At 45.1% G+C, this 23,708-nt stretch overlaps 1 protein-coding gene across 4 annotated transcripts in view; it reads right to left on the bottom strand.

Moving 5' to 3' along the window:
- Nucleotides 1–23,708, bottom strand: part of LOC137424742 (uncharacterized) — a 105,357-nt gene that overhangs the window by 2,284 nt on the left and 79,365 nt on the right. For all 4 annotated transcript variants that reach the window (XM_078775870.1, XM_078775871.1, XM_078775869.1 and 1 more), the window contains exons 18-19: nt 8,538–8,710; nt 7,064–7,263 (exon numbers count right to left, since the gene is read on the bottom strand). The gene's annotated coding sequence lies outside the window, so the exon portion shown is untranslated. The remainder of the gene's footprint in view (nt 1–7,063; nt 7,264–8,537; nt 8,711–23,708) is intronic.

The following is a 23,708-nucleotide window of genomic DNA, read 5'->3' as shown; positions in this document are numbered from 1 at the left end:
CGATGTGCCTCGAGGGACCACCATCTCGGCCAAAGGTGACAAGTCGGTGTCCATCATTACAACGGGTCATGAGAAAGATCGTTTTACGGTTATGCTAGCGTGCACCGCCGATGGGGGAAAGCTGCCGCCATATATCATCTTCAAGAGGAAGACGCTACCAAAGGATAAATTTCCTCCGGGTGTAATCGTTCGTGCCCAGGCCAAGGGGTGGATGGACCAAGCGCTGGTAGATGACTGGCTCCACGTCGTGTGGGGGAGACGAGTTGGTGGGCTTTCGCGGCGACGGAGCATGCTCGTCCTCGACGCCTTCCGTTGTCACAAGACAGAGGAGACCAAGTCAACGCTGAGGGTGCTCAACACTGATCTGGTGATGATCCCGGGTGGCATGACGTCGCTGCTGCAGCCGCTAGACGTTTCAGTCAACAAGCCGTTCAAAGACGGTCTGCGGCGCTGTTGGTCGGAGTGGATGCTGTCGGGGGACAAGACCTTCACCAAGACTGGGAGGATGAGGAAGGTGGACCTCCCGACGATCTGTAGCTGGATACTGAAGGTCTGGGAGGAGTTGCCGGCAGCCATCATCGAGCGGGCCTTCCTCAAGTGCTGCATATCTAATGCCCTTGATGGCACTCAAGATGACATCATCTGGGAGGATGAAGTGGCAGTGACCGACGATGGAGAAGAGGATAACGACGACGAGGCTCTCGCCTACCCCGACTCGGATTGGACTGAAGAAACGGATGACGAGGACTTCTTCGGATTTTAGAGACTAAACTCAACGGCCCTTTTCAGGGCCCCACATTGGCAAGAGCCAAAACACAACGGCCCTTTTCAGGGCCCCACATTGGCAAGAAAGAATAATTATAATGTTTTTTAAATTCTCTTTCAACTCATTTCATGTATTTTCACTCTTTCTCTGTCTTCAGTTTCTCTTTCCTTGCATCATATTTCGCTTTCCATTTTATTTATTTATCTCTTCTCTTTTTTAAATTTTCCTGATTTTTTTTTTCCCCTTGAAAATCTGTTGGTTTTTTTTGTTTTTTTTGAGGTCGAAAATCGTGGGTGCGGTTGATACACGGGTGCGGTTGATACACCGGAAAATACGGTAAATGAGTGGAGGTGAACAGTACTTCTGGATTTAGGCAGTTTCACTTATTGGGGGTTACTGCTGAACCGCGTGCGTCCAGCAGATACCCGAGGGGGACAAAGCACAGAGATGGCAGAGGGTGCAAGTCTTGACAAGGCTCCAATAAGTTTTAGAGGAGGGAGACAAGTTTGAAAGCTCATTTGTGAGATTGGACAGATGTTGTTTTCTGGCTCTCCAGAGAGTAGGCACACTTGTTGCAGGATTTGTGGAATGATCTGAGGTTGTCTTCAGTTGGATTTGCCTTTGTGGAGGAGAATGCAATTGTTTTAAAGAAACTGCCTCACCACAGGATTCAGAGTACCAAGAGCAGGAAGATGGGTAGGATAATTGAAGAGATGGGATGAATCTGTGCATAAGAGAGCAGGTTTTAAGTTTTAATTTTCAAAGTTAGTTCACTCTGGATAAAGCATCGGCAACTACATTGTCCCTACCCTTTACATGCCTAATTTCCAAGTTGAACTCCTGCAAAGACAAACTCCATCTCATCAACCGCTGATTTTTATTTTTCATTTTTTGAATGGAAGATTAAGGGGTTTTGATCAGTGAAGACTTTTAATTCTGGATTCTCTTGCACCCTGACTATAGGTACGACAGGTGAGACAGGAACCATTTTTTCCACAGGCTTCCTCTCGTTATATTTCTTCAGTCGGTTGACATGACACAGCTGCCACTTTTTCCGTCGGTTCGGGAATTGTCACCACATAATCTGTTTCATTAACCCTCCTTTCGATTGCATCGGGACCAAAATAGCTAGCCTGTAGTGGCTGATCTGGAACAGGAAGCAACACTAACACCCGGTCCCCAGGACTGAAATTTCTTATCTGAGAATTCTTGTCATGTCTCACTTTCATTTTATCCTGTGTCACTTTCACGTTTCCTCTCGCAACTTCACAAGCCTTTGCCAATCTGTGCCTAACCTTTGACACACACTTTACCACTGTTGACTGCGACTCCTCCTGTGGCCACTGTTCTTTCACAAATTTCAATGCTCCCCGAACTGCGTGTCCAAACACAAGTTCAAAAGGACTGAATCCTAATGACTCCTGAACAGATTCCCTCGTAGCAAACAGAAATAAGGGTATTCCTTCATCCCAATCCTTGTCACATTCAAAACAGTACGTTCTGATCATATTCTTCAATGTCTGGTGAAACCTTTCCAAGGCCCCTTGGCTCTCGGGATGGTAAGTACTTGACCTCACTTGCTTCACTCCCAACAGGTGTACCACTTGCTGAAAAAGTGTTGACATGAAATTGGAACCCTGATCAGACTGGATGACCTTAGGTAGGCCAACCAGAGTGAAAAATTTAATCATGGCCTTCACAATAACTGCCGCAGTAATTTTCCTAAGAGGCACCGCCTCTGGGAACCTTGTGGAAGCACACATGATGGTCAGCAGATACTGCTGTCCAGCCTTAGTTTTAGGTAAAGGGCCTACACAGTCAATAATGACTCGACTGAATGGCTCTTCAAAAGCTGGAATTGGTTTTAAAGGCGCAGAAGGGACTTTCTTATTAGGTTTTCCCACCAGCTGGCAAGAATGGCAAGATTTACAGAAGTCCGCCACATCACGTCGCAATCCTGGCCAGAAAAAATGTACCAATATTCTGTCACATGTCTTGTTCACTCCAAGGTGCCCGGCCAAAGGTGTCTCATGTGCCAAACTCAAAATCTCCTTCCGGTATGGCGGTGGCACCACAATTTGGTAATGAACTTTCCCCTCATCATTTGCTGGCACCTCCGGTGGTCTCCATTTTCTCATGAGTATTTCCCCTTTCATGAAGTAACCAACAGGTACCTTCATAGCCTCTTCCTCTGTAATGGCTTTACCAATCAAACTCCGGAGCTCCGAATCTCTGCGTTGTTCTCCAACAAGTCTCTTTTGGACAAGCACTGTTTGTTCAGCTTCATTCCCAGATGTCTCCGACGGACACTCCATTTTCTCTTTTGGTCCAGATGCCACCTTTTCCTTAGGTTCCTTGATGTCACTCCCTTTCCGATCGTCTCTTCCCAACTTTTCCTCCAATATCTCTATGGAACCCAAATCCACATCACCTTACTTCCCCTTCTCTTCAGAGCACTTCCTACCCATAGCACGAGTAACTGCACAGGATGGAAAGATACCTGGAATCTCCTGCTCTAAATGTGCTGTTATTTTCCATACTGGGCTTTTCAACCAACATCGGATTGCAGGAAACTCGACCACCGGCCAAATCATTCCCGATAATAAAAGAAATTCCCTCTACAGGAAGAGTGGCTTGTAACCCCACAGTGACCGGACCTGACACCAACTCAGACTTTAAATGGATTGCATGAAGAGGAGCATTAAAATAGCCACCAACCCCCTGTAAGAGAACACTAACCCCAGTTGCCGTCTTCTCCGACAATGGCAAAATGCCCTCAAACATCAAAGATTGATGTGCTACAGGTGTCCCTCAATACCCTAACAGGTCTCTGGTTAGTTAAGTCCCAATCCAGTGACACAAACCCCTCGGAAATAAAAGGTTTGTAACCCTCTTGGACAAGGTCGTTCTGTGATGCCGTAAGTTTGGCACGGGACCCTTCACAAGTCATTGTCCTCCAAGGATGATTTCTCGCATTCGCCAACGCATTCGCCAACGCATTCGCAGTTGCACTAGCCTGACTCCGATCCTGATTTTTCCTTTTCAGGGCTTAACATTGGGACATCAAATGCCCAGGTTTCTTGCAAAAAGCTCAAGTAGGCCGGAGGAAAAACCTGTTGTCTGCTTCGGGCCCCCCGGAAGATAGGTCTGCCTTGGAACTGCAGTCTTCTGATCCCTAAAGGTTGCGGTATCAGATTTGTTTCCCCATAGTCCTCTCTAGGCCGCCTCCATGAAAATTTGTTCTCCGAACCTGATTTAATGCAACTCCCCTGGCTAACTCTAGGCGGGAAGTTAGGTTTGTGGAACCCCATCCTGTGTGTCAAGGCATAGTCATCTGCCACTGTTGCTGCCTCATACAACTCCAGTACCTTTTTTTTCATCCAGATGCACTTTAATGTCCACGTGGACACACTGTTTAAATTCCTCCACCAATATCAATTGTCGTAAACGGTGGAAGTCTTCCCCAATCTCCTTCGAATCACACCACCTATCAAACATAGTTTCCTTCACTCTGGCAAACTCCACATGGGTCTCACTCTCCCTCTTCCTGGCATTCCTAATTTTTTGTCGGTAAGCTTCAGGGACCAATTCATAGGCTTTGAGAATGGCTTTCTTCACTATCTCATAATCTGCACATTGATCAATCGGTAAAGCCGAATAAATATCTTGAGCTTTACCCACCAGAACACTTTGTACTAACATAGTCCATGATGCCACAGGCCATTTTAACATTTGAGCCACCTTCTCAAAGTGTAAAAAGAACTTGGCTACCTCCTTTTCATTAAAGGGTGGAACGAGCCTCATGCTTACCAACATCCCAAGAGTTCTGACTGGTTGTCGAACTAGCCGGCATGGATACGACTTCTCTCCGTTCCCCCAGTAATTCAAGCTCCTTGAGTTTAAGTTCCCTCTGATACTCCATGTGCCGTTCCTTTAACTCCCTTCTCAGCTCTCCTTTCCTCTGCTCTTTCCGCTGCTCTTTCCTTTTCTGCTTTCCATTCCAACTCTTTTAACCTTTCCTGACTCTGCAGTTGCATCTCCATTTTCCGGAGCTCCATATTTCCTTTTTCTTCTGGTAACCAATCCAAGGCTACCTCTTCCCATGTTCCTTGTCCCACTAGAGATTCTACCACCAATGTCTGAATCTCTGCTTTCTTCATACTAACTCGGACCTCCAAGTTATAGTATTTGGCCAATATCATAAGTTCCGATCTTTTTAACGCCTGGAACTGTGCCTCTTTAGGGGACGTCACAAACTTTTCTACTTCAAACACCATTGTGACTATGAGTTAGCACCTGTTAACCTTCACACAAAAAAATTCAAAATTGTCAGAAATGCAAATTTGGGAATGTTAGAAAAATTACAAATTTGGGAATTTTGGGAATGTTATGGAATTCTATCCTGGACGAGCCCCCAATTTCTGTTACGTGCTCCTCCCCAAACCCCGGCCACGGTGTACCTCCAAAGCCTCGAAAGGAGTCACGGCAGAAAGATGTGCTATTATGTGTGTGTCCCAATGAACAATGGTAGAACCACACCAAGCAATTGATACAAAACCAATTATTGTATTCAAACTCACAGAATAATAACACTTAACGCAAGTACAAGGAAACTCTCACTTGCACATCATAAACCATACAATTCCTATGATGGTACCACCAATATTTCCTTTATCAATAACTCACAGTACTCCAAAGTGAGCAAACTGCAACATTCCCCAAAGTCACGGTGTCACGACACAAGGCCAAAGTCGATCCCCGCTCGGGTGATCACACAAACAGGTCGTACGGAGACCTGAACACAGGTCGGTCGACAGGCAAAGCTGTAGAAGAGCCTCTTGGTGAGAGGTCGGGCCGAAGGCGGTCCGGTAATGATTCACCCAAACAGGTGAGTGAAGAACTCACACCTTCCGTTCACCTGACATGAACAACCAACGGTTCCCAAGCTGGGGTTGCTCCGGGAAAACCCACGACACACACGTGGAACCGGGCGAAGGCCTGGTGCGAGGTGAAATGGCTGACCCCTGGCCGATAATGGCATCAGCTTGCTTTCCAACGATGATTCACTCTCGGAACCAAAACCCATCACGCAGGTTTATTTGCAACAGCAAGAACGACACTGTCACGGGAATCCCTTTCCCGGGGAAACCAAAATTCGCCTCGCGACCAATGTCCACAAGGTCCGCTTGTCTCCACGAAGCAGATGCGCCTTTCTTCTCCAATCTTTCTCGATCCTATCGCCTGCCTCTTCCTCTTGTTCTTCCCCCATTTCGTTTTTCTTCTGAAACACTATTTTTACCTTTGAAGACAGTTATCTCCATTTCACACCAAAACCATAAAAATAGTAGTACCTGAAACTAAAAAGTTTTCAAGTAGATGAAAACCACAAAGGCGGAAGTGACGAGTCCGTAACACAAGCAAGTATTGTATAGTATAGGCCTTAAGGACCACACAATATACAGTTTACACAATATACAAGTATAGTATACTATACTTTACACAATATAAACAATATTACACACAATATTTACAAACAATATTTACACTTTACACAATATTTACACAACATATACAAGTGTATACAAGTATTTATACAAGTATAGTATATTTTACACAAGTAAAGTATGCCTGATGTGGATGCTTCACCAAGATGGCATTTTTATTCCGATTCTACACGAGAAAACTGTACTTGCAGGTCGAAACAAATACCAATACTAGAGTATGGCACTCGGTAGAGCGCATACCTCCGCCAGGTGAACGGTTTACATAATGTATCCCACTGATGGGCCAGATCTGGATCCGGACCTGAACCAAAAAAAATGCTCGTCACCAAACCAACGCAACCACCAGTTTTGACCTAAGTCGTCCACAACTTTTTGAAATATCGTGCTATTATATCGTTTTTGGCCCCGTCTCTCAATGGTGAAGAATCACTTTAAAAATAAGAAAAATTCTCATACCGGATCTGGATCTTCACCAAAATCGAATAATTTCGTCCTTATCACAGAACCAACATGTCCATCAAGTCTCACCCAAATCGTCCACAACTTATTGAAACATCCTGCTCAGAGACAGACAGCTATAGAGAGACAGGAATGAAACATAACCTCCGTCTACCGTCTGAATCCGGCGGGGGTAATAAGGAAATTTTAGTTTAAAGTTGATGTGTGGAAAGAATGAATATCAACAACATGTAATAAGAAAGGATGTACGTACTCACGGGAATTGTGGTGTTTATTCAAAGAGGACAATTCAAGATTGGTAACAACAAGAAAATGCACAGTAGGAATTTCTCACCTGCTCTTCAAGAATTTTATTCATTCATCTGCAACTGTTCCTTTTCCGACTGCAACAATTGCTTCTTCTGCTGCAACTGTTCCTTTTCCGTCTGCAACAATTGCTTCTCCTGCGGCAACTGTTCCTTTTACGTCTGCAACAATTGCTTCTCCTGCTGCAACTGTTCAATTTCCTTCTGCAACAATTGGTTCTGCTCGAACCTGTTAACAATAATATGTGATATGAGCCCAGATATTGCAAGGAGCTCGGATACAGGAGGAGCCATTGGGCGCATCACATCTGTGCTCTATTAACACCACATTGAATAAATCCATCAGTACCACATCAAATTCCACTGGAAGGTGAGTGGGATGGGGGGGGGGGGGGGAGGGGTTATACATAATGTTTTATGGGGGGGGGGGAGGGGTTATACATAATGTTTTATGGGGGGGGGTTAGGGGGGGGAACAGGGGACATGAAGATATATTTTTGCGTTTGGGTGATGAAGGGTGAAAAATGAACAAACCCTGGCAGCATGCTCACTTTTTGACTAGACCATCGCAGACATCATCGCAGGTGCACATTTTTGTTGTTGTTGTTATTAGCCCATCCTGTTGAAGGTGTTTAACCCTAACTGCAGGGGGGGGGGGGGGGTGCTGCGGAGGTCCCCCTCGGCAATTTTTTCGCAACCACTGGGGATTTCGAATTCTCCTCTCATGACATTTTTCTCTAGGGTCTTGAGCACATTTTGATACCACATACGTCCAAATCGATGACCAAAAATGGCCTCTAAACGGTGGTTATACGTCCAAATCGGACTTTCTGTTCAGGTGACATGACAATTAGTCCGAAAAAAAGGTGTCCTAAAAAAGTGCAATTTTTGCATAATAATTATGTTTATGTACAACAAACACGTGTGAATAAGGGTTACATGCCTGAGGACACTGATGGTATAAATTAATTGGCCGGTAATTTCTTCCGAGTGTTTTAGCATGTTATCTGAAGACACTTATTAGCATATTGCATAACTAATGAAGCAATAATTAGACAAATTAACATAATATGAACAATAATTATACTATCGCGTTCACGACACGATGATCAGTGTGTGTGCAAATTTTCAAGTTCATCGGACAATCGACGGCCGAGATCATCGAACTTTCATGAACCGACTGGTCAGGGTTGACATTCATCGTAAGGCGATTAGTAATTTGTTTAGGATGCCAGCGATAACTCGCCTGCTCTTCACAAAACATAAACGTGGGATCTTTAACATCCACCCGACTGATGCTATCTGATGGGACAGCCGGCTTACCGTCCATCTTAAGGGAGTACGACTCGCCAGGTGATGAAACACCTGCACCGATTAGAGAGTTTATATCCGGGTCAGGAATCGAACCGAGAGTCCCAGGCTAGATGACACAAAGGATGTTTTCTTCGTCTCAGGACTCATCTAATGCAAAGGTACGAGTACGGTAAGCAGCAATTTACTCACAATTCGCGATTGTTTAATCCTTCGCAGGTCTGATCAGGCACTTTCTTTGCCCTCAGTTTGTGAAAAAAGTTTTTCACTCTTTTCCACACTGGATGTTTTTCTCCTTTGCCTTTTGTCTTCTTCTTCTTCTTCGTCATCTTCGTCTTCTTCTTCTGTTTCTCCTCCATGTCTTCCTAAAAAAAAAAAAGTGATTAAAGCCACGATTACTTTCAATTTTGTTTTTTTCACACTTTCTCAATAATTTTTTCTTAACAGTGAAGTTTTGTTTCAATTCTCACCTAATTCCATATTGAATCTCCTCTGGGGGGCGCGACCGCGACATCGCGACGCAACCGCGACGCAACCGCGACCGCGACCGCGACCGCGACCGCGACATGCAACGCGCGACCGCGACCGCGACATGCAACGCGCGACCGTGACCGCGACCGCGACATCGCGTTAACCGACATCGCGTTAACCGACATCACGTTGTTGGCCATGGCAATGGCGTCGTGTTTGGAAGGATCGCTACGGCAGATCCAACGTCGAGGGTCACCAGTAAAGCGCGGCGTTACGCGCGCTGCTTGTAAACAAGGAGGAAGCGGACAACGCGGTAATTTGTAAGAGTCTTTATTCAAGAGCTCACTGTAACACTGAACACTCAGGGCTGCGCGCCCCATGTATATCGTGAGGCCACGCCTCTCTCCCGGGCGTGGCCCACCCCCACTTGGTGTGCGGGGTGATGTCACCACGTCAGTGCTTTCGTGTCCGCCACACTCCAAGCATTTCCGAAGTAATGTTTAATATAGATCGACGTAGATCAGCAAACAAAAAAACGAAAAGGTTGACCTCTCAAAAACTCTCTATTGTATGGAATTAATAGATTTAAGCAGATCTGAAAACTAACCTGAGTCAGGTCGACACTGAATAGTCGTCCAATCAGAATTTTACCAGACGGAAGTTATTAAAAGTTATCAGGAAAAGTGACAGACAAACACACAGACAGAATAACGCACAAGACCACCGATTCACACACAAGCATCAATGAGACACAAGCAAGCAAGATTCACAGAATGTCACGCACAAGACAAGAAATCTTCGATTTTGCGAGTAATGATTTATTTTATGGTTACTTCCCATTAATGTGATTGGTTCATGTGTTGATTTTTTTTGATGGAGCTGTCACTTTTCCAAGTTCACGTTTGAATTGACGCAAGGCCACGCCCCGTCACGTGGGATATTGATAATGAGCTGCCCATGAGGCCACGCCCCGTCACATGGGATATTGATAATGAGCTGCCCACGAGGCCACGCCCCGTCATGTGGGATATTGATCATGAGCTGCCCACGAGGCCACGCCCCATTACATCGACGTAACACATTTGTTTTGCGGTTCACTCCTTCATTCCTCTTTACTCCCGCCTCTGGAACAAACTCCCTCACTCTCTTCAATCCCACTCCTCCCTCCAGGTCTTTAAAACAGCTGTTCACCATCATCTCTTATCTTCCCCCATCCAAAACTTTTGATCTCTTCTACCCCCGTTAATTCACCCCAAATCCACTTTTTTTTTGAAATAACGACTTTTTTCTTTATTAGAAGTTCCAGCAGTGTCCATGTGTTTTATACTTTCCACCACACCCCCTCCCCCACCTTCCCATGCCTCCTCCCCCCAAGCCCTCTCCCTCCCACATATCTTCCGTTGTCCCTGTTCTCTGCTGTTGTTCTTGTGTGCTTCTCTCTCTCTCCCCCATCTTGTCTGCCGCCGCTCCGTTTTTTGTGTGTTTTGTGTCCGTTTGTTGTTGTTTTTTGTGATTGATGTTAGCTTTCACACGAGCCTCGATCTTGTATGCAGTAGAAAAAAAAAAAAAATAAAGAAGCCCTGACCGACGTGAACTTTCATTTACGATCCTTCGGAAGGGAAAGAAAAAAGGATCAGCAGTTGTAAACACTCCAGGCTCGGGTTCCTCCCCTCGCCCAGTCCCACCACGTCGCGACTGAAGCTCGAACACTGCCCCCTATGGGCACACTGGGCAGTTGCCCAGGGGCCCCACGATTCTAGGGGCACCATGCTGCCATATTGTTCATGAGAGATCTCTTGGCAGAGTGGATAATTACTCGACCTCTCGCTGGAAAGGCCTGGGATTAAGTTACGAAATAAGACTGTAGCAGATTACATTTCATTTTATATGCAAATTGTATAGTATGCATTAACCTTATTTCATTAAGATTTCCACTCATTTATTCACTGTGTAAAATACAAAACAAGTTTCACTGCGCATCCCGATTGCCATTTGTTGAATGATGACACGCACTTCTTGTTGAAGTTGAGTTGAAGAGTAGAATTATCTACAAATAATCCGGAAGAATTCCCATGTTTTAAACGCGTAAATGACTGGAAACACAGCAATCTTATTGTAGAACATGAAAATGGAAAAGAACTTCGCAAGTGCATGATGGCGTATTTGATTCGGCATAAAGAAACTGGATGTGTAGATTCTTTATTAATCAAACATCACCGCTCAGAGCAGGATTACTGGCATAAAGTGTTGACATGTGTGGTTTCTGTCATTCGCTTTCTTGCCTCCAGACGTTTGGCATTTCGTGGAGAGAATCAAACTATTGGGTCGGCAAAAAATGGAAACTTTTTAGGTATTCTAGAGCTGTTGAGTGAATTTGACCCTTTTTTGGAAGAGCATCTCAAACTGCATGGAAATGCTGGAAAGGGGAACCCATCGTATCTATCGGCAAACATTTGTGAGGAATTTAATGAATTAATGGGTCAACATGTTCTTTGTGCTATTCTGGAAGAAATAAAAGAGTCAAAGTATTATTCAATAAGTGTGGATTCCACTCCAGACATCTCACACATTGATCAACTGACATTTACCGTCATTTGTTGGATGTGATTAATGTCATTTGTTGGTACATTCGAGGATGTGAGCCTGTGGAGCGTTTCATCAACTTCATCCCCATCTTTTGTCATGGAGCAAAGAATCTAGCAGACACTGTTGTGGATTTCCTGAATGGGAACAAAATTCCGCTATCAAACTGCCGTGGTCAGTCGTATGACAATGCCTCAAATATGTCTGGACGCTGTAATGGATTGCAGGTACGGCTCCATCAACTGAATGAGTTCGCCATCTATGTCTCCTGTGCTGGACACAGCCTGAACTTATTGGGAGTAAAAGCGGCAGAGTGTTGTCTGCAGATTGTAAAATTCTTTGACTTTGTTCAGCGTCTGTATTCCTTTTTCTCGGCTTCTACACATCGATGGAATGTTTTGGCATCATCTTTCGGAAAAGATCATATTGTGGTCAAGCGTCTGTCTGACACGAGATGGTCGTCACATTTTGATGCTGTCCATGCTCTGCATAGAGGTTTCGAGAAAATTAAACATGCACTGGATTCGGTATCAGCTGACACTGACCAGGAAGTGAACACAAGGCGAGAGGCCGAAGGATTGAGCGAGAAAATGGAGAACCTGGAAACGATTTTTCTGACAATTCTTTGGAACGACATTCTCGAAAGAGTGAGCAAAACAAGTAAGGTCCTGCAGTCAAAAGATGTGGACTTACTTGTTGCCATGAATCTTCTTGAGTCTCTGAAAACGAATCTTCAGGAAATTAGAGACAAATTTAGTGAATATGAACTGAAGGCCATGAGTAGGTGTCCATATTCGGATTACAGCGATGTGAAGAAACGAGTGCGAAAGCAAAGTGTACGTCTTACTACATATGACGGATCAGAAGAAGAGATACTTCTAAACAAAAGTGAAAAGTTCAGGGTGGAAACATTCCTTCCTGTTCTGGACTCTCTGAACTCTGACCTGACAAAACATGCAGATGCTTATTCATGGATTGGAAATCTGTTTTCCTTCTTCAGTCAATTGAAAACGATTGGTTCTGATGAGTTAAACAAAAAGTGTGAACACTTGGCTAATGTGTATTGTTACGGATTCGTCACTTCCGTTGTTGTGGTTTTCACCCACTTGACATATTTCTGATATTATGTACTATTATTATTTTCAAAAGCATTAGTATTCATGAGCAGTTATCAAAAGTTAAAAAGGTTAACTTTAAATGATACAGGAAACCGAACCGGAAGACGACAGAGGGAAAAAGAGGGCGGAGCGAAAGAGTCGGAGAAGCTGGTTGCTTTGCGGTCTGCAACGAATGTTGGCGAGCAAGAGTCACGTACTTTGGGTTTCCTGGGAAAAAGGAATTCCTGCGATAAAGTTGTTATCGCTGTGACTGATCATCCTGCGTGTCAGGTTTGGCGTTACATTCCGAAGAATCATCGCTGGGTCGTGACGACTCGAGAACGAGCCGACGGCCATTTTGACTCGTGCGCTTCGCGCGTCGAGCAAACTTTCCTTGCTTCGTCAACCGTTTCCACCGCTTTCAGACGTATCTGTGGCGTGTGTGTGCACCGAGGCTTTTGACGATTACTTTGCGGCTCGCCGACAGCGAACAGTGAAAGTTCAAACCTGGAGGGTGCCTTTGGATTTCCCAGTCGCCGTGAGTGCACCTTTGTGCCGTTTTGGGCGGCGTGTCTGTGCCTGTCCTCTGAACGAGATTCTGGTTTCGATTCGACATCGTTCCATTGATCACTGGAGGGAAGCAACTCTGAGCTCGAAGCCGGGAATATAGAGACATTGGGGAAGGTTCTTTTCCACTCACTTGGAGCACAGTGAGTTACCTTATGCATGCTAGCTGATGGTACCATCATAGGAGATATTGATTGTACTCTTGATCCCTATTATTGTTGTACTGTTATTCTTGTGTGATTTTTAATACACTATTTGTTTGTATTTTTGGTGTTTGTATTATTTGCAATTGGTGTGGTTTCACCATTGATTTTTGAGACAGGATAACATATTTTTCTGCCGTGACTCCTTTCGGGGCTCGGAGGTACACCGTGACCATGGGGTCGGGGAGGAGCACGTAACAGTATCACAAAGACCTTGATTATGGTGACCTTCTAAATGAATAACAGCAACTCAACCATGACATGGTTCTTGATGAAAATTGTGAGACTCTCCCTGCGTTGGTCAGAAAAATAATTTCGGACAACTTGAAATCTGTGTTTCCCAATGTTGAAATTGCAATCAGAGTGTTCATGTGTATGATGGTGACCAACTGTACAGGGGAACGTTCATTTGCAAGATTGAAGCTTACAAAGAATCAGCTTCGCAGCACAACGCGGCAGCAGCCCTTTCACTCATGGCTTTCACTCATGTGCATGGAAAATGTCATCATGAAGACCATTGACTTCAAGCCAATTATAAATCAATTCTCTGCAAAGAAATTTCGCAAACGTTTGTATAATAACAAATAATTCATACTGTACCATCTCCGTCTGCACGGTGTACCAATTATTTATCATTTATATGTTGTAATGTTTGTTTTTCTCAAGGCTTATGTTATATTGTTCAAAAGTTTGTGTTGATTAATCCTCGCTTTACAGCATGTTTTTTTATGTTTAAACATTGATTTTGTTGAAAGTTCCAATATATCTATAGGTTTAATTTCATTGACCGTTTACATTTTTATTCCCGTGGGTGGGTGGGAAGGGGCCCCAGTGGATTGCTTTGCCCAGGGCCTACAATGCTCTTAAGCTGGCCCTGCCTATGGGTCCATTTCAATTCCCCAAAAGCCGAAGCAATCACGTTTCCCGCTGTTTGATTTCCTCAATGTCTGTACGTGGGATATTGATTCCGCGATTCCTCAATGTCAGTGCTGTCCCACGGATGGATGTTAAACGGCTGTTCTGTCTGCCACCATGGGTTGGTGTTTGTAAAATAAACTTCAGCAGTTACAATTGGGTTAAGGGTTGGCTATGAACACGTTTGAAAGGATTTTGCCCAAATGGTGCGCACAAGAATCCGACCAGCCAATCACTTTGCAAAAAGTCCTCGGAGGTTGAGCTTGGTACCACTGAAGTATGCGGATGAACTTGAGTCCACAGATCGAGTTGAGTGACGTTTACTTCGAAACTGCACGCTGTTAAGACCATGCATACCGGCAACAGGTGAGGGGGGAGTAAAGGACCAGGCAGACTGCCGTCTCGTCTTGAAGCCTACCTGGAAGTTGTCTGCGAGACACCTGCAAGGCAGCAGATTATTCGAGTCGGCCAGCCAGTTTAGTAGGCAAGAATGACCAGCTTAGAGTGGGGGCGAAGTTGGTTCTTTAGTCAGGGCTTTGGAGTGGTGGAACCACCTTCCTCGTGGGCCTGGGCATAGCTGCTAGCCGCACTACTCCGTATCATCCAGAGGGGAACGGTCAGGTGGAAAGATTTAATGGCGTAATCTGGAAGGCCGTGATGCTGCGCTTACGTACGCAATCGATGGGGTTGCACCAATGGCCCCAAGCCGTGCCCGATGTATTACATGCCCTTCGGACATTGTTATTCACGGCTATGAATCAAACTCCCTACGAATGGCTTTTCCGTTTTCAGCGTCGCGGCGCCAGCGGACAGTCGATGCCCGGTTGGCTTGTTGAGTTAGGACCCACGTATCTGAAGCGAGTGTCCGACAAAGCAAATACGAACCGACAGTGGATTTGGTTCAGCACGTGGTCAACCCGCACTACGTACGCAGTACGTGCAGGTCAACCTGTAGACTGTGTCGATCCAGCATTTAGCCCCATGTGGAGATGAGGACACTCGCCGGGATGCGGTCTCGGAGGGTCCGCCCGCCGAAATGGAAGTGTCTGTGCCGGGCACCCCTCAGCCCGATCGAGCCACGAATGGCAGTGTGCCACGGCCTGTCGAGGCTGCCGAGATAGCGTCTCCGGGCTCACCTGGTCCTCCGTCTCCGGAGGGTGCGCTCGGACCTGTCAGTTACTGCACTCTTGCTGGCCGGGAGTGCCGTCAACCCCAACGCTTGGGAGTGTGACGGAATGGGGAGTTGCTTAGTTAACTTACTCTCATCGATTATATAGGTGGCTACGTTTATACTTTTATATTAAATAGCCTGCGCGCTGGCCGAAACTTTTAACGGAGGGAGAATGATATGAAATTGTTGGTTCCATCTATGGGCAGTGCCCTCCTCCTTACATTCATTACTCATGATGCAGTTCATGTGTCTGCCGCGCGATCAGCAGCTATTTAACCACCTGTGAGTGCGGAGGGATCATTACTGTTGACTTGTGTCTTAAAGCTGGTAAGATGGTTAATTTACATCCTTATATACCTGCTGATGTCTTTGTATTGCCTCGACATTAATGAAGGCGCCTCCCGGTGTGTACCCTGGTAAGAATAGGTACACCGTATCCCTGCGTGTCGTAAGAGGCGACTAAGAGGGTTGGCGTCAGCAAGGGCATCCGGCCATAAAAACATTGCCTCAAAAAGAGAACCATGACAATTACAACTACATATGGGCAGGGTACAGCCCGAAGTGGAGATCGGTTTCTGAGGTTTGGAGGAGATCCAAATGGAATGGAATGGACGGACAATGACAGGGAGATCAGGTGAAGTGGTGGAAGTATTGGTCAGAAGAAGAGTGGACATATGTTGTGTGCAAGAGACGAGATGGAAGGGAAGTGGTGTGAGAATGGTGAAGAGTAGGCAGGGACATAAATACAAGTTTGTGCGGCACGGGTGCCCAGAGGGCGTGAATGGTGTTGGTGTCCTGTTTTCTGAGGAGTTTGTAGACAGTGTGGTGAGTGTGACTAGAGTGAGTGATAGGTTGACGATGGTGAAAATGATGTTTGGAAAGCTCTTGGTGAACGTCATCTGCTCCGCAGGTTGGTCGGAGCGATGAAGAGAAGGACCTTCCACGTTCTGGCGTGCGATAGAGAAGCTGATGGAAAACGTGAAAGATGAGGAAGTTGTTGTGGTAGGAGGAGACCTAAATGGACATGTGGGAAGGAGTATGGATGGTTTTGAGGGAGCTCATGGGGGTTACAGATATGGTGTGAGAAATGGAGAAGGTGAAAGGATTTTGGAGTTTGCTGATGGAGCTGATTTGTTGATTTGTAATACTCAGTTCCAGAAAGGGGATAATAAGCTTGTTTATTATTGTTTATTGTTTATTGACAAATACACGTCAGGTGGGTCGACGACAACCGTTGACTACCTGATGGTGCGTAGGCGAGATCGGGGGCACCTCCGGGACACAAAGGTGATCCCGGGGGAGGAGTCTGTTTCACAGCACCACTTGGTTGTCTGCGACATAAGGGTGAAAGGTGCGAGGAGAGCTCGGCGGGTGAAGAACCAACCGAGAATGAAGGTGTGGAGGTTGAAAGAGGTGACAGTAAGGGAGGCATTAAAAGAGAGGCTGAGTAGGGTAGAGGATGATGTGGTTGAGCTTGAACATGGTTGGATGTCAATGAAAGATAGTCTGTTGGGAGCCGTTGGTGAGGTATGTGGATGGACAAAAGGACCACCGAGGCACTCGGAAACATGGTGGTGGGATGATGAAGTTGGAAAGAGGATTGACGAGAAGAGGAAGAAGTTCAAGGAGTGGCAGAAGGCGAAGGGTATGGGCGCAGAAAAAGCAGAGCATGAAAGTTATAAGGCAGCTAAGAAGGCTGCAAAGAAAGAGGCAGCAAAGGCGCAGGAGGCATGGAGGAAAATGTTCGGAGAACGCTTGGATTCGGAAGAGGGTCAGAGAGCGGTATTCAGGATTGCAAAGCAGATAGCGAAAGAGAGGTGTGATGTGATGGGGGTGAGTTGCTTGAAGGATGAAGTGGGACAAATCATTGTGGACCCAGATGGAATTAAAGGAAGATGGAAAAGATATATGGAAATGCTGTTGAAAATGAATGGGATGGCAACATAGAGAGTAACCCAGTTTTAGGACCGGCAGAGAAGATAACTGAGAAGGAAGTTGAGGAAGCGATAAAAGCAATGAAGAGTAGAAAAGCGGGAGGGCCGACGGGAGTTGTGGGAGATATGTTGAAGGCAGCAGGAAGTTGGGGTGTGAAGAGAATGACAGAGATCTGTAATCTGGTGGTGAAAGAAGGCCGCATTCCAGTGAATTGGGAACTGAGTTCCCTCGTCCCTCTATACAAGGGGAAAGGTGACCCTCTGGAGTGTGGCTCGTACCGAGCGATAAAGTTATTGGAGCATGGAATGAAGGTATTGGAAAGTGTGTTGGAGAGGATAAGGAAGAAGGTGAAGATCGACAAAATGCAGTTTGGATTTATGCCAGGAAGAGGAACGACAGACGCGCTCTTTATTGTGAGGCAGTTGCAGGAGAAGTACATGGAGAAGAGGAAGAAGTTGTTTCTTGGGTTTGTTGATCTGGAGAAAGCATTCGAAAGGGTTCCACACAAAGTATTGACATGGGCATTGAGGAAGTTAGAAGTGGAGGAATGGTTGATCAGAGTCGTGAGGGCAATGTACAAAAGAGCGCGCACAGCTGCAAGGATGAAGGACGGGAACAGTGGTGAGTTTGAGGTGAAGGTGGGAGTGCATCAGGGGTCGGTACTAAGTCCACTACTATTTGTAGCTGTGATGGAGGCGCTGGCTCAGAACGTAAAGGAGGGTTTACCGTGGGAGTTGTTGTATGCAGATGATCTGGTGTTGATTGCGGAAAGTAGGGATGGACTGAAGGAGAAGATGAACAAGTGGAAGGAATATATGGAGACAAAAGGTCTGAAGGTGAATATAGGAAAGACAAAGGTGATGGCAAGTGGTAAAGCATGTGGTGAGGTGGAAAGAACTGGGAAGTGGCCATGTGCTGTGTGCAGGAAGGGTGTCGGACTGTCGGAGTGAACTCCATTCAATGTACAATGTGCGCTGAGTGGGTTCATCAAAAATGTAGTGGTCTGAGAGGGTCATTAACCAGTGTGGCAGCTACATTCAAATGTAAGGTGTGCACAGAGGGAGCTGCAGATAAGGAAATGTTGAGTTGGATCTTGGAGACGGCGTGAAGCTGGAAGGTGTGAAAACATTTTGCTGCCTCGGGGACATGCTGAATGGAGAAGGTGGATCAGACTCGGCAACGGTTGCCAGAGTGAGATGTGCATGGAAGAAGTTTCGGGAACTGAGTGGCGCGCTGATGAGGAGGGGAGTGTCGTTGAAGCTGAAGGGAAATGTGTATGCTGCATGTGTGAGAAGTGTTATGATTTATGGGAGCGAGACATGGGTCATGAATGTAGAGCAGCAACGAAGGCTGGAAAGGGTGGAAATGCGAATGGTTCGGTGGATGTGCGGAGTATCGTTGAGAGAGAGGAAGACAAATGATGAATTGCGAAAGATGATGGGAATAGAGCCTGTGATTGATGCTGTGAAGAGGACCAGGTTGAGATGGTTTGGTCATGTGTTGAGGAAGGATGAAAGAGACTGGTTGAGAAGAGTGATGGAAATGAATGCAGAAGGAAGTCGAGGACGGGGAAGACCGAGAAAGACTTGGCTAAAGATGGTCGAAGAAGAAATGCGGGCAAGGGGGTTAACAAGGAGTGATGCAGAAAATAGGGCAAAATGGAGAAGATTGTCATGGGGACCGCAAGGCTAACCCCCGCTCTAGCAGGGGAAATGGCCTTAAAATGCATGTTGTTGTTGTTGTATGAATGAAGGTGCCAAAGATGCTTGCTTAAATAGTGCCACGTGTTTCTATTTTAGATGTGTTGCATTCAAGTGAAATAAAGCTCACTTCTTTGGAGTTTGCGGTCAATGTCTTTTATTTCACCGCAGGTCTGATATCCAAGCTTCCTTGTTTCGGGTTTCCTCCTTCACTCTGCTCTGTCGTATTGAGCTTTGTCTCCGACTGCTCCATCTCTGTAATGGTTGATGGATCAACATCTCCCTCCTTCCTTATCAACAGCGGTGTCCCTAAGGGTTCCGTCCTTTTTCCCACTCTCTTCCTTCTTTTTATCAATGACCTTTTTCTTCTAGAAATAACCAAATGCACTTGTGTGCTGATGACTCGACATGACATTCCTCCATGTTTTTTCCCATCTGCCCCATCTTCCCTCACTCGATCCACATCTGTTTCATCACATCCACCTGTTTAAATTCGGATGTGGGCAAGATTTCCCAGTGAGGCACATGTAATCGAGTAAAGATGAATGCTTCTAAAACTCAATTTCTTCCTATCCCCCTCTTTCTGTTGATTATGGTGTACACTTCACCCATGGCTTTGATCAGCAGTTAAGGAAATTCATACACATTGTCATGTATTCCAACAGTCATGAAATGAAATTAGTGCTATGCAGTGACACTGACTATTTGAACAAGTCTGACAGTGGTAAAATAATCTTAAAATCCTGCTCTCATCGAAAGTTTGAAAAAAAAGGCTATTTCACCAAAAGAATAGATAATATATCTACTTTCTTTGGAAGGGGTTTCAACCTTCAGCAATGATGCCCCTTGGAATAATAAAAGTGAACGTTACTGTTAAGGAGTGACAAGTCGCATCACAATAATGTGTTCACACGACATAATGAACTGTTTATGTCGTAAAACTTGAAGAATAGTCAAACTGTTATATGCTAACATGTAACAACACCTGAAGGAAAGTCTCACAAAGTAATACAAAATAAAAATCAACAACTGATAGATAACTAATACAAAAACAACTAAGTATTTATTTAAACTAAGTATTTAAACACATCATTAACTTCAGAGATTATACCTTCATCAAGACCCGTAACATCACCTTAACCTTGGCTTGTTTTGAAAACAATGATGGTGTGAGTCATTGCTTTGGAGGAATGTCTTCCTTTCGTTCGTGTGATCGCGAAGCATTGTCTGTCGTGCAATGGCTGTATATATAGTCCAATGCGGGGCCCACAGAGTGTACCGCAAACATCGCAGATATAGACTGGTCCTTGCAGAGATGGACATTGGCAGGTTTTCCTTTCTTGCCTCCGCTGTTTCTCGATAGCAAGTCTCTCACATTCAAAGTGGTCCAGCCCTTTGTGGCAGATGTTACGCCAAGCTGACTTGTTTGTGGCCTGATGTTACCAGGTGATAACTGCAATGGCGCAAGACTTGAGTGTCAACTTAAGGACACCCTTACTTCCTTTGTCCACCACGTGACCATTTAATAATACATTTACATTTATTTTATATAGCGCTTTTCAAGAAGCCCAAAGACGCTTAAACCAAAGACACGCATTTACCAAATATAAGTTGTCCATGGAAAAGCGCTCGGGATTCTATGGTCTTCCATGCGTGTGTGGTGTCCTGACCAGCAGCGCTGGGCTTGCATCAGCAAATACTCAATCCCTTGGATTCGACAGTGGTCTCGGATTGAGGTGTTCGGTATTCTGTCTCGCCAGATGATGCCAAGCACCTTATGAAGGCATCGCATATGGAATTGATGAATTGATCAAGGCGTTTGATATGGCGACAGCAGAGTATCCAAGAGGTTGCTATGAATTTTGCTCAAATCTGTTGACCTTATTCTGGCAAGTCATTTCATGAAAGTCAGAAAGCATGGAAAGAAATTTTTTCCATTACACAAAGAAGCATAAATTCAAATTTCCTTTGACATATCATACACCCCAAAGACATATATCATATCATCTATCTATAATTCCAGTAATCTCTGTGTGTATGTTTGTTTGTATGTTTGTCTGTGACCGCTGTTTCTCGACAACTACCGGTCCGATATACTTGAAACTTGCCAGGTATATTGCTGGGGACCCGAGGATGTGCCTTTTCAAGGTTTTAAATTAATCGCAGAAGTAGTTACCGAGCTATGTCCAAAAAACGATTCAACCAATCAGAGAGCAGCGAGCTATCACGTGTGCCGAACGTGGCGAACAGACTCTGCCTCGGATGGCACATTTGAGAGCGTATTCATTTATTTCCCGTCGGCAAACTATGTTGGCGCTATGTTGGCGTTAAACTATGTTTTAAAACTAATTAAAACTAATTTGCGATTCTTTCGCTTTGCGATGCGATTTGCGATTGCGTTAAACTCGCTCGGGCGTTAAACTATGTTTTAAAACTAACTAAAACTAATTTGCGATTCATTCGCTTTCCTGCGCATTTGTGCACGCGATGGCGATTTCTTTACCAAACTCCGCAAGCGCCAAGCCGTTAGCTTTGGACCAAACCATTTCATGTAAATAGAGGGGGGGGATTGTCACCGTACTCGCAAGCCGTTCGCTTTGGACCAAACCATTTCATGTAAATAGAGGGGGGGGATTGTCACCGTACTCGCAAGCCGTTCGCTTTGGACCAAACCATTTCATGTAAATAGAGGGGGGGGATTGTCACCGTACTCGCAAGCCGTTCGCTTTGGACCAAACCATTGCATGTAAATAGAGGGGGGGGATATACTTTTAGATATATATATATAGTACGGGCATGCCCTAGTCTATCTATAATTCCAGTAATCTCTGTGTGTCTGTGTGTCTGTGTGTTTGTGTGTTTGTGTGTTTGTCTGTGACCGCTGTTTCTCGACAACCACGGGTCCGATATACTTGAAACTTGCCAGGTATATTGCTGGGGACCCGAAGATGTGCCTTTTCAAGGTTTCATATTAATCGGAGAAGTAGTTACCGAGCTATGGCGATTTCTTTACCAAACTCCGCAAGCCGTTCGCTTTGGACCAAACCATTTCATGTAAATAGAGGGGGGGGGTTGTCACCGTACTCGCAAGCCGTTCGCTTTGGACCAAACCATTTCATGTAAATAGAGGGGGGGGATTGTCACCGTACTCGCAAGCCGTTCGCTTTGGACCAAACCATTTCATGTAAATAGAGGGGGGGGATTGTCACCGTACTCGCAAGCCGTTCGCTTTGGCTTTGCAAATGGACCAAACCATTTCATGTAAATAGAGGGGGGGGATATAATTTTAGATATATATATAGTACGGGCATGCCCAAGTACATACAAAGGCATATCAAACTTTAAAAAATTAAAATTTAAAATTCCCTGGAAAAACTACTGCTTCTCCTGAGGCGATGCCTCTATCTCTGCTGAACGTATAGCTGAAGTTATTGTTGCAGGAATGGAGGCTTGAATCCCCTTCTCTTTCTAGTCAATTTCTCCTTCCAATTGATGGTTCAAATAATTCCTGCTCTGCGGCCATTCGTGCAAAGGATGCGGCATATCGGAGATGGAAAAACTCTTCTTCCGCCGACTCACATTCAGCCTTCATATCTGCCAGAAATCATTGCAAACATGTAACTTGTGAGGCGAAACATTCCTTTATCCAAAAGAAATGTGACAACCTCTCATCTTTTTCCACGAAAAGATCTTTCTGCTTCTAAGCTAAAAGTATCTCCAACAACTTCTGTTGCTCTTCCTTTCCTTTGGTTTTCCGTTCCGATGGTACTATCGCTGTCTCTCCGACTGATAAAGCAACTCTTTTTGGTTTTCTTTTCTCATCTAATTTCACAATGGATGACTTTTTAACATTCCATCTCCCTTTGAAGCACCCCTTCCCAATCCAATGCCACTCCCGATAATCGCTTTTCATGCAGTCATAAAAGTATCCCTCTTTCTGGACACATGCAAGGCATACAAACAAGATGGCACTCCTCGTGTCTTGAAGGTGTGTGCTTCAGAACTTGCTCTTGTGCTTTCTCATTTTCCGTTTTTGTTGAAAAACCCAAACTTTTCCTCTTTCCTGGAAACATGCCTCAGTAAAATCTATCTTAAAGAAGGATGATCGTTCAAACCCTCCCAACTACCATCCTACTGCTCTGACTTCTACTATTTCCAAACTCTTTGAATGTCTTCTCAATTCCCATTTCCTCAACCATCTTGAATCTCAGTGTTCCATCTGACCATCAATTAGGCTTTCGCAGGGCAAGATCTACCGGTGATACCTTTCTTACATAACGAATGTCTGGGCCTCTTCTCAGAGAGACTTTGAGGAATCCTTTGTTATCGGCCTTGATATCTCAAAAGCGTTTGACAGAGTTTGGCATTGGGGTCTGATATCCAAGCTTCCCTCTTTTGGCATTTCTTCTTCAGTCTGCTCTGTCATATTGAGCTTTGTCTCCGACCGCTCCATCTCTGTAATGGTTGATGGTTCAACATCTCCCTCCTTCCTTATCAACAGCGGTGTCACTCAGGGTTCCGTCCTGTCTCCCACACTCTTCCTTCATTTTATCAATGACCTCTTTCTTCCAGAAATAACCAAATGCACTCGTATGCTGATGACTCGACATGACATTCCTCCATGTTTTTCCCCATCTGCCCCATCTTCCCTCACTCGATCTACATCTCGTTTCATCACAGCCACCTGTTTAAATACGAATGTGGGCAAGATTTCCCAGTGG

Source organism: Myxine glutinosa, chromosome 4 (genome assembly GCF_964187855.1).
Source record: "Myxine glutinosa chromosome 4, kmMyxGlut1.1, whole genome shotgun sequence".
Lineage (NCBI taxonomy): Eukaryota > Metazoa > Chordata > Myxini > Myxiniformes > Myxinidae > Myxine > Myxine glutinosa.
Note: the sequence above shows the minus strand (reverse complement) of the source record. Positions and strands in the feature narration are given on the sequence as shown.